The following is a 12,420-nucleotide window of genomic DNA, read 5'->3' as shown; positions in this document are numbered from 1 at the left end:
AACAGTAATAATGCTAAATAACAGGCGATACTAAAAAATACATAAAATACACAAAAAAAGGCCAAAAAATAATAAAAAATGATACTTTTTGAAAAATTTGTAGTTTTTTGGTTATTTGATAAATTTCTCCAAAAAATGCCCCTATAACCGGTGGTTTTTATTACTTTTTATTATTCTGTATCGTATTACCTTCGTAAAACCAAAAATCGCATGTCTCTATCCCTATCACAACGTTTGCAATGATTGTTTGAACTAAGCCTCTCCGGGCACGCAATTCAACGCTTCGTTGACAACGAAACTGAAAATGGCTCTAGATTTGTAATTTTCATAAAAACAAGTTAGATTTCAAATAAAAACAAAAGATTTCGAAGTAAAATAAGCATTTTAGTTAAAATAAAAATTGTCTCTACCTGTAGCGAAGAATAATGTTGTGGCAGGCCTTTGTTCAAACGATCATAGCAAATGTTGTGATAGGGATAGAGACATGCGATTTTTGGTTTTACAAAGATAATACGATAGAGAATAATACAAAGTAATAAAAACCACCTGTTATAGGAGCATTTTTTGGAGAAATTTATCAAATAACCAAAAAAACACGCATTTAAAAGCAGATTTTTTTCAAAAAGTATCATTTTTTATTATTTGTTGGCCTTTTTTGTGTATTTTATGTATTTTTTTTGTACCGCCTGTTATTTAGCATTATTACTGTTTTTATTTTATCAGGATATACCGCTTAGTTTAAAAGTTATTACGTTTTCTTTACAATAAGTAATTGGAAGAAAATAATTCTATAAAAAATTTTAAAAAATCTCAAAAAAATTTTGACCTCCTTTTTGTCGATAAAAATAGGTCTAGTTTCATCTATTTTCATATGTACACTTTAACGTGACTCACACTGTATTATTTATAATATCCGCCCAATCCAAATAATTACAACATTACCAACTCCATATTCCGTCATCATACACGATGACGTCACAAGAGTGACGATACACCACAGCACAAACAATAAAGGAGCATGGGCTGTTCGATAATTAGCCTTCCTCCAACGGCATAAGTGCGCATTAGAATGCGTTGTTGTCAGTGCTATATCATGGCGGATAAGCCAGTATAATAACGCTCGCAAGATTAGATTATGGATCTTGTTTACATACCAATTAACCCTAACGGATACTTGCTTCTAGTGTTACAAGAGATATTTGTACAGCAAATATACAGCAATCACAGCCAAAACTAATTAGGTTTCAACGGAAACTAAATTTAATTATATTAAGGAATGTACTTCATAGATAACACAATTTAATTATACTATGCAATGTGTTATAGAGAACACAAACGGCAAATGCTGGACAAAGAGGTTGTGGAGTTCAGTTTCCTAAAGCATCCAAATCAAAATTTTGGTAAGTTTTGTTACTTACTTACTTATTTTATTAACAGAAAGAAAATGCTCTATGGCATGAAGTTAACTTGGACACTGTAAGTAGTGCTTAGACCTATAATACATATAAGGGAGAGTCCGCTAATTTGGACCAGTTTTTTTCAATCCCATTTTACACATAGTTTTCTTTTGTTTTTGCTAATGTTCATGGTATATAATAAAAGATACATTATTCAACTTACTATTTCATAAGTATTAATTAACATGATTGTTGTATATTTAGCACAAATCAATGAAGTACGAGTTCAGAGCTTCGGTCCAATTTAGCCAACCGGTTCGATAATTTGTACCACAGGGTTACTAAATTAGATTTCAATAAATTTCAAGCCTATAAAAAAACTATGGCAAAATATTATACGATACATTCTTAACAAATTAGGAAACGAAAAGGAACAGTAGTTAATAACATAGACAATCGATATTGTTTTACACGTTATCACCATTTTGAGTACAAGTTTTGTAATTCCAATTATCGTAACGCACACTTGTACCTAATTTACTTTGCCAGTCTTTTGCTTTCATTTATTGTTAGTCAAACATAACTACGCTATTATAAATATGATTTACTAAAAAAAAATTTCAAAATCCTTTGGTAAAGTTCCATACAACTTGATGTGGTACAATTTAGCCGACTAGGTGATAGTGCTTTTAAAAAATCGGTAAAAAATATAGCTTAAAAATACCGAAAAATGTTTCAAATAATTGTAATTCACACTAATTTACGCTTCTAAATAATATATTAGAAACACCCTGTGATTAAANGATGTAAGAAAAAAACGATCGATCACGAAGAAATTCAAACAACTGAATATTAAAGTGATTGGAGTTCCATGACAAACGAAGCCAAATTCATCCATTTTCAGCAATTGGTAATAAAAGATAGGAGTCTTTCAAATCTAAGGTTTTCACATAATAAAATGTATTGTTATATAATTAATTATGTAAAGTCAGTGATAGTATTGAATTTTAAAATAGTTCATATTAATGAATTTATTTAATTCCTTTAAATTTAGAATAAATCTATGTCTACAATTTGGCTTTTGTACAGTTGTCGAATAGGTATACCTACTACTCCCCTCAGGTGTAGTATGTGACTTACATTGGGGTACTCCAACTTGACATGGTTAAGTTTAAAATGGAATTTTATAACCCTGATCCAGGACAAAATAGTAGTATCATTTAATTTTGTTATGTTAGGTAAGCCATTTATTTTAGTAGTACATATTTAAGTCTACCAGTTACTAGCACCTTGGTGCCTATCTGCTGAATAAAATTATCATCTCCGATTCGGTTGATGATAGTTGGGTCTCGGGTTAACCGGAGACGGCCCCGCGGCGCAGGCGGCGGCGGCGGAGCCGGCGGGCGGCGGCGGAGCCGGCGGNATAAAACACACGTGTTTGTTGTCACGGCAAAAACCACATGGCCGATATTAATTGATTTTAGTTGTGTATCGCTGAGTGTTGCAATTACAGACATTCAATAAATACTTTACGAAATATGGGGGTGGTACAATTTACCCGGCGGTACAATATACCGAACTCTCCCCTATGAGCGTCAAAATTGCCCATCGCCCTTTTTAGCTTTATTTATGATTTATTACCAAATAGAATGTATTTATAGTAAATCCAGGAAGACTATAAACCACGTACTATAAAAAGAACAAAATTACCATAGCGCTGTCTATGGCCTATGGAAATGTAGTTTGTTTGTTAGATAATAAAACGGCAGTGGCATAAAAAGGGAGTAAAGTTTTTGTTTTACTGCCCGAACCGGAGTCTTGCCAATCAGGATGATTCCCTAATAAAGATAAACACGCATTAATAAAGATTTCCAATATAACTTAGCCATGGCCTGCAATGATCAGCCAGTCTTATATCCGAACGGTTTTAGTAGTGCAAATGTACAATAACAAACTGGCATTTTCTAGACAACACACATTAAATTTTACAGGACATTGACGATCCGCGAAAGGGTTAAGATAGATACGAACATTATGTTACATATTTTGATATTTTTATTCTTGTGGAAGGTATTATTTTATTCACGCTACTGCTAATTACATTAAAATAGAACCATAAACCTTGCAAAAAAAAACTTTTTCTTTAGAGACTAATCATAATCTAAATGTTTAACAAGGTCCTTTGAATCTACAAAAATATGCGGTAAGAGGTTCGTGGCCAGTTTACTTCATTGTATAATTTTAAAAATGTGTTCATCAAATGAGAGAGACACCACCTGAACCTTCCACATAAAAGATCTTTTTGACCAAGAACAAAATATTTTTGACCAAGACTAAAAGCAGTCCAAACAGCATTATATACCGTTTTATTTGCGCTGTGTCTACAAGAAGGGGAGCGTTCGAGGGCTCTAATTTCAGCCCAGAATCTTTGAGATTACAGCGAGTTTGAAAGCCGTCGGTAAAGCTTCGATATTACTCCGATAAGTACTACGTATGGAGGCCTTTCTATTCGGAGTGATAATATCTGCCTCTATATCAAAGGCTTTCCGTGTTTTTGAAGGATTGAGATCTTTGGTGACGTGATATTTACGTGAATTGGATTGAATGGTGTTGGCGTTTTTGTTTGAATAAAACAGTCAAATATTTAAACGAATATAAGTACGACATTTTCGTACTGATTGTGATCACAACTTATGCAACATCATGATCGGTACTAATACCCTTTTAATTTTGCTTTTAAGTTTGCATTTGCATTAGTGCAATATTTTCTCAATATTAAGACTGATCATTATAGTTGTGCTCTATTATTGCAATTTTTTTTTTCGCATGAATACCCACATTATTTTCATTATGACGTTTTCCTACTTTATTGTTCCTATTTACTGTCGCAATTGATTAAAAAAAATTAAAATACTAGACGATCCATATTAGTAAACCCTAACCGGAACCGAACCATGCAATTTTCTAAGTTTTTTTTCGTCTCACAAATTCCGACAGCGATATCGACTATCGACTGGCGTGACTCCGCCATCCGAAACCCTCAATTAAGTTCTTTGTAATTACAATCCATTAATACAAGCTTCCTTTGTTAAATCCTTAGTTGTAAGGGCTTTTGTAAGGCCGTCACAGTGAAGGACTCATTGAAATGTTTTGATTGATGTTCTTGATTTAGGACGCAACACGTGCTATTATTAGTACAATAGGGTTTGTAAAAATCTAAGCCAAAACATGTATTTTACAGGATGATTAAGGACTCATTATGTTCTGTATGGTTGTATTTAAAAATTAGAACGTCATGTAGGTATGGATTGGAAAGAAAAGCATAAGTTTTATTTGTATTTCAAGAAAAAGTGAGGACCTTTTCTTGAAATACAAACTTAAATTAGTGTCCGTTACGTGCTGCTAACTAACTCTAAACACCAGTTTCTCTCTGTCCAAGTTTTCCTTTTTCTATGGCATTCATGAATTCTTCATTAAATACGAAAAATCTCTTTCCCCGTCTCTACTACTTATGAGGGAATTAATATTTTTTATCCACTGTAGGCGTTACTTTGCACAAAATAGAAAACTGTACTTAATAAAAACTGACACAATAAACAGATTCCCAAAAAAGATACCTACGTTGTTACGTTATAAAGTTCGCTTGACAGAGGTTTATTCATCGGATATTTTTCCAATTTTCATCTAAACAAATCCCTTTCAGTACTGAAGCTATGAAAGTATAAAACTAACGTATTAAAAACTGGTACAGTCAGCATCAAATAGATCGTGAAGAAACCCAAAGTGAACAAAAACTTGATCATCATCATCATCATTATCATCTCAGCCATAGGACGTCCACTACTTTAACTGAACATAGGCCTCCCAAAAAGTTGATAACACAACCTTATTCCAATGAGGGCTATCGTTTTAGCGCTCACCAGTTAGCGCCACTGTAGAGTAAGGTCCTGTCACTTGCTAGTAGCGAAGACAGTGGCACCAACTGGTGAGCGCGAAAGTGGTAGGAGGACTATCGTATTTGCACTCATCAAGATGGCGCCACTGTAGAGTAAGGTCCTGTCAATCGCCAGGGGTGCCAACTGTTAAGTATAAAAACGATAGCCCTCATTGTAACAAAGACTGCGAACTTTTTGGCTACTTTGGGCGTCACGAACTATTGTACGCTGACTGTACGAAAAACTAACGTATTAAAAACTAGTGGTACGAAAATACCGTCCGAACCGGTGATTGAGCCGTTAGCGCCGTTTTAAGCCGGTCCGGCTTGATTGATGCTAGTATCGATATAGTAAATTAGGGACAGACCGGTTTTTAGGGATCCGCGCTAGAGGATTAGACCGTTATAAGTTTTTATTGGGATGGTATGGATAGATAGGCAAAGACTTTGAGCACTAGATTTTAGGGAATTGGCCACTTTAAGTAACTAGATTTTAGGGACTTGGAAGTCCCTTGCGCCGTCAATGTTACCATAAGGATTTATCCTGTAACATTTAATCTAACTTATTTCTTTCAATCTATTAATATCAGCAAAAAAGTTGTATTTTTGGTTATGGTGTTGGCGTGCAACGGTTACCTAAAATAACCTCAAATCTTGTTCTCAGGTGGAAGATGCCCACTGCTGGACAAAAGTCAAGAACATTCCAGAGTGACCGGTCCTGCCCTGCGGCCGCTGCGGGCATCGCGCTGCCCTAAACCTTCGCCAGATCGTCGGTCCATTGAGTCAAACTGCCTACATTTACGTCTACCGATGCGTGGTCACCATTCAAAAATGCTCCTGTCTGATCTTCCATTGGTTCTACGAGCTATGTGCCCCACCTCACTGCTATTTGAGTCTGGCGATTCCTCGGGCTATGTCGGTTACTACAGGTTTCCATAAAATAATAAAAAAAAGCTGGAAAAGAACACGGAACCCCACATAATTTTTTTCGCTCACACTTGGCCTTTTTTTGCTTTGATGATAGTAACTGTAGGTACTTATAGAGGATACAGAGCAGTTAGATTGATCGGTCGTTTTTATAGTAAACAACTTTTACGCATATAAAAACCAGGTTACTCTAATGGATAGGTTCGATAACAATACATGATTGAAATAAGTTTCAGCCCAAGATTCTTTACAAAAAAATTTTGGATTCTGATCCAGGTCGGGTTAATTTGGAAATGAGACATTTTTAAATTAGTGCTTACTTGTGGTTCAAGGAATAGAATAGAATAGAATAGAAAGTATTTATTTGTCTCAAAACAGGTTTCATTTACAGTTTTTCAGATACAAAAAATCATAAGAGACAAAAAGGTCTATGACTCAGTGATTGCAGGAGACCCACAAACCCTGTTATTCTGCCATAGCCAAGATATACATAAGTAAATGAATATTTATTTATAGGTACTTAAAATTACAATTTCCTAAAATTACAAATTGCTATGTGTGGAGGAAACGATTTAAGTATAAAATTTTGAGTTGCACCACCTAATTTTAACCGTAAGTATAATTATAACCGGTGTTTTTGTATAGAGTTGAACAGATTTTTAACGTTTGTTAAAGTTAAAGTAAGATTGTGCAACTTAGCCTTAGTGTATTCGAAGCTACCTTTTTTCTTTTATTAGTTAGTTTAGTAACTAAAAGTCACGTTCATCATTGTTATTTGTTCAGTAAAAACTAAAATAAAACAAAAACTAAGTCATAGCAACTATACACAAAGAGATAAAAGAAAAATACACAGAAGCAAATTAATATGCTGTCAGACATTTTCAAGAAAATGTTATAGACTAACAGTATTCTCCAGGCAAAATAAGTCACATCTACATAATTTTCGTTGCAAATTAGCCTCTATTACAACGACATAAGAGTGTTTAGCTTGACATGCCTGCACAAGTGGAAATGAAAAGAATCATAACAGGCAATAGTGCAGCATCGCGACACGACTACGCACTTAGACGGTGCAAAATCTGTATAACGATTGGAGCGATGTCGTGCAAGGGGTGGCACAAGAGGGAATTATTAATCTATCTATACTAATATTATAAATGCGAAAGTAACTCTGTGTGTCTGTCTGTCTGTCTTGCTTTCACGCCTAAACCACTGAACCGATTTAGATGAAATTTGGCATAGAAATAGTTTGAGTCTCGGGAAAGGACATAGGATAGTTTTTATCCCGGTTTTTGAAACAGGGACGCGCGCGATAAAGTTTTTCTGTGACAGACAAAATTCCACGCGGGCGAAGCCGCGGGCGGAAAGCTAGTTAGAAATATGTTGCAATATTACATCATCATCATTTCAGCTACAGGACATCCAATGATTAACAGAGACCTTCCACAATGATTTCCAGATTGGCCAGTTTTTAGCAGCCTGCATCCAACGCGTCCACTGATGGACAAATGCCCCCAAAGATTTCCATCCTGCGCTGTCCGCATAATAGGTGCTTCCACGTCCTTCACCAGATCGTCAGTCCACCTAATAGGATACGTCTTCCAGCCCGTGGTCGCCACCTGAGAACTTTTCTGCCCCAACAGCCATCAGTTATTCAGTTCTACGAGCTATGTGCTCCGCCCACTGCCACTTAAATTTGGCAATTATATGACACCTTACCTAGTTGTAATAGATGAGATTTTGCGACGCAAATGTTTAGAAAATATTATTGTTATGTGAAAAAAATCCAATGTTTCATGAAAAAAATGAGCTCACAATCAAAATTATGTTTGATAGTTAATCAAACATATTTCAAGCATATTGGGTACCTTTTTTCTGAGAAACAATTACTGATTATGGAAAGAGCTTTCCACGAATACAAGTTGAATAAATATTATCGCTAGTAATAAACCAAGCGATTTATTACTTTTATTGTAGTTATGTTAGTTATAATGTATTATGAAAATGGTCTGTTTACTGGAAAAATGTGACTCATCATCAAAGGAACTATTTTGTATAGATGATGGCACGTCAAGCTACTGTGGCACATTATGTAGTTGTAACAGTTTTGCAACAAAAAGATAGGTTTCAAAAGAGTCGGTATAGATCGTTTCATCCACGAAGACGCGCCCGACCAATTTTTGGTCGAGGGAAGCGCGGGGTGCGGGATTTTGATCCGAACAATCCGAGCGTCATTATTGTAGTGTGCGTGTGCACTCATGGATGATTTAGCGTGTACCGATAACACTCAAATATTAGCGGAAGTATGGTGGGGCGCGTCTTCGTGGATGAAACGATCTAAAAGTATACTTTTTAAGAAGAGTTGGGGTGTGGCAACCCTACATGCATGTTAGCTCTGATACGGTAGCGACAAATATGCAAACTTTTGCATTTCCTTTCAGGATTATAGGATTAGTTTCACAGAAGACACATTCGTAGAAGGCACACAAGTTTTCTACCTTCATTTGCATCCGTCAGTTTTCGATAGGAATCCAGCTATTGTTATTCTTTCCAAAAGTTTTTCAAGAATACTGTTATTTTAGTTCTACTTTTAACATCGTAGGAAAAATAAAAATAAACTGGTTTGTAAGTAAAATAAGTTTCTTTTAGTCTGGCTAGTTTTGTTTTACAATAATTAAGAATCAAACGAACTTACCTGTGATGTTTGATATCTAATTATACGAGTGTCTTGACCGAAGATGATTATGTTTTACATGCAGCAGTACCTGGGATGATGCCGTCCTTATCACACTTTTAGAGAATATTTATTTAAAAATATAAGNGGAGAGATACGAAGTATAATAAAACTTAACGACAACAAACTCCCTGTACTGATACCTAAGTATCCTTACTTTACCCTTAGTACCTTTACCTTAATCCTTTTTATTTACCAAAGCCTTCATAAAAATAATTTACTTCTACTATGGTACCTACTATTACTTATTCTGTGCTACTACTTACTAAAAGTTTTGCTAAATTCTTACCTACCTACTTACTTCTGTCAACTATTTACTATTATTTACCAATTACTTCTCTATTAATTAATTAATATAAAACAATTAGGTATAATGGTGACAGACAAAAAGTATGATTTCTTTTGACTCTATCCGCTACAAATACAATACATGAAAACACAACCCTCCTTCTGTTGCAGTCGAGTAAAAAACATGTGTAGGTAGACACCTCAATAGAGACTTCAAGAGAAATAATATCTAAATCTAAAAGACACAATATTCGTGGAATAGAAGGTAATAAACTAGGACAAGCAAACAAAATGTAGGTTTATTGGTTGATTTAGAAAAGACCGCCATTTCTTTTGTTTGTTTCGGCAAACTAGACACGATATAAACCTTTTCGCAAATAATAATTTATAAAGCAAATATTGTTCGCGCCCACGAATATCTTTTTATTTCTTTAGTACTTAAAAAGGTCAATTTTATAAAGCCTTTCTACGCTCAAGTACTTGTTTAGTATTAAGACATGACTTAAGGCGAGTATAGAAGAGAATAGAGTAAAGGTGAGTCTACACTAGACCAGCCGAGTACGAGCGGAGCACGAGCCGAGTCAAATTTCGTGTAATATACCGACTTACGAGTCTCTATGAAATGTTCTAGTGTCAGTGTCACCCTTTCACGAACCAAACGTCGTACATTTTACCTGTAAGTATTGTACCATTCGTCAGAAGAAAGTTACATTACATTGAAATGCTCTTGTCTATACTCACCTTTAGAGGTAAAGATTATTTTAGAAGCGGAACTATGTATGTACACACTCCCACACTGTTAACTATCCATTTCCGTATTTGCTCACGCTCTAATCAAATGGCGATTCTTTGCGATAGAACGAGATGACATGACTTTCAATGGGCAGTTAACACTGTTGGCGATAGTACAAGCAGAGACAAATTGATTTCTAAAGTGTGCGTACGCGATGTATTGAGTTTCATATTAACCTCTAAGATGTCTCTCTAAACTTAACCCTCAAACATAGACGGTAATCCAACCGTGAATTTCTGCACATAAGCAGTTGAGTTACAGATTAGGCGTTTTTTACACGCAATAGTTCGATAGAAAACGATAGGTAAACTCGCGTCGTCCTGAGTGTATCATTTTTAACCAATTGCCATTCCAGCGCGATTATGATTAGTAAAAATAATTGAAACTGTCTAACTACAACAAAACCGTAGAAACAACGCTAATTCTTTGACACACATTAGGCAAGTGCAAAAATTACATACAAAGTATAACCAACTCGCATGCAAAACTTGAAATTCATCAACTCTATACGCTAAATAGGCTATGTAAGAAACTCTATGTATCCAGATTTCCAGTAAATACTTTCTTTCAATACTGGATGCTCATGCGGACAGCGCAGGACCGTTCATTGTGGAAAACCTTGGGGGAGGCCTTTGTCCAGCAGTGGTCGTCATTTGGGTGAATCAAACGAACGAACGAACTTCCTTTCAAGAAGCATTACCTACATAAATTATTTCACTTTATAGAATCGTTTTCTTCAGGTTTCAAGTCTCTCAAGGCTCACGCTTAGCCTAGGCGCAGACCATCGATTTTTTGTCGGCCGATAGTTTAGTCGGGCATTTGATCAGTATGGGCATGTATTATTGCCGATATGTAAGGGAGAGTCCGCTAATTTGGACCAGTTTTTTTCAATCCCATTTTACACATAGTTTTCTTTTGTTATTGCTAATGTCCATGGTATATAATAAAAGATACATTATTCAACTTACTATTTCATAAGTATTAATTAATATGATTGTTGTATATTTAGCACAAATCAACAAAGTACGAGTTCAGAGCTTCGGTCCAATTTAGCCAACCGCNCCATAGAACAAGGCTCAAGTAGTTTCAAAGCAAGATCTGTCAAGGCTTAGTCGAAATCGACCACTTTATGTTTCATTCCATACAACGAAAATGGAAAATATTTTTTTCCAGTCAAACTATTGGTTTTAGAGAAAAACTTGTGCAGCATTTATTCATTAGAATAACGTAACCTATCGATAGGTATTTTTTTCAAATAGAAATTGTGAAAAAAATCGCTATGTCCATAAATCTCAATTTCGCTCCATAGTGAACCGGTTCGATAATTTGTACCACAGGGTTACTAAATTGGATTTCAATAAATTTCAAGCCTATAAAAAAACAATGGCAAAATATTATACGATACATTCTTAACAAATTAGGATACGAGGAGGAACAGTAGTTAATAACATAGACAATCGATATTGTTTTACACGTTATCACGATTTTGAGTAAAAGTTTTGTAATTCCAATTATCGTAACGCAGACTTGTACCTAATCTACTTTGCCAGTCTTTTGCTTTCATTTATTGTTAGTCAAACATAACTACGCTATTATAACTTCAAAATATGATTTACTAAAAAAAATTTTGTAATCCTTTGGTAAAGGTCCATACAACTTGATGTGGTACAATTTAGCCGACTAGGTGATAGTTCTTTTAAAAAATCAGTATAAAATATAGCTTATAAATACCGAAAAATGTTTCAAATAATTGTAATCCACACTAATTTACGCTTCTAAATAATATGTTAGAAACATCCTGTGATTTTAACAAAATTACAAACTAAACATGTATTGTCAAAAGTTACTTGAAAACAATGAAAAAATACTTTTCTAAATAAAACACACGTGTTTGTTGTCACGGCAAAAACCAAATGGCCGATATTAATTGAATTTAGTTGTGTATCGCTGAGTGTTGCAATTACAGACATTCAATAAATACTTTACGAAATATAAGGGTGGTACAATTTACCCGGCGGTACAATATACCGAACTCTCCCCTATATGCCGATTCTTCATACAAATTAAAATCGGGCCCAACTATCGGCCAGCTAAAAATCAATGGTCTGCGCCTAGTCTTAAACGCCAGATCTGTAGAGTTAACCCCAAAATGCTAGGCAAAGTTCAGCACACACGACGCGGGCCCAAGGGGACAATTTGTAAGGCCATTGTACAAGCGAACGATAATTAATGTAGTTGTAACCGGAGCCTTATTAGCGAGGAGAGGGCATAGATCACTCGACTAAGGCGTTGGTTTCATTATCTTTGCCTCACTACCTCACTAGCTTAAGGAGCAATAAAATAATAA

At 35.1% G+C, this 12,420-nt stretch overlaps 1 protein-coding gene across 1 annotated transcript in view; it reads right to left on the bottom strand.

The window, feature by feature from the left end:
• Positions 1–12,420, bottom strand: part of shg (DE-cadherin) — a 340,222-nt gene that overhangs the window by 59,208 nt on the left and 268,594 nt on the right. The gene's annotated exons all lie outside the window — the stretch shown is intronic.

The sequence above is a fragment of the Ostrinia furnacalis genome, unplaced genomic scaffold (assembly GCF_004193835.3).
Source record: "Ostrinia furnacalis isolate ACB-3 unplaced genomic scaffold, ASM419383v2 OfSCF6620, whole genome shotgun sequence".
NCBI classification, from domain to species: Eukaryota; Metazoa; Arthropoda; class Insecta; order Lepidoptera; family Crambidae; genus Ostrinia; species Ostrinia furnacalis.
Note: the sequence above shows the minus strand (reverse complement) of the source record. Positions and strands in the feature narration are given on the sequence as shown.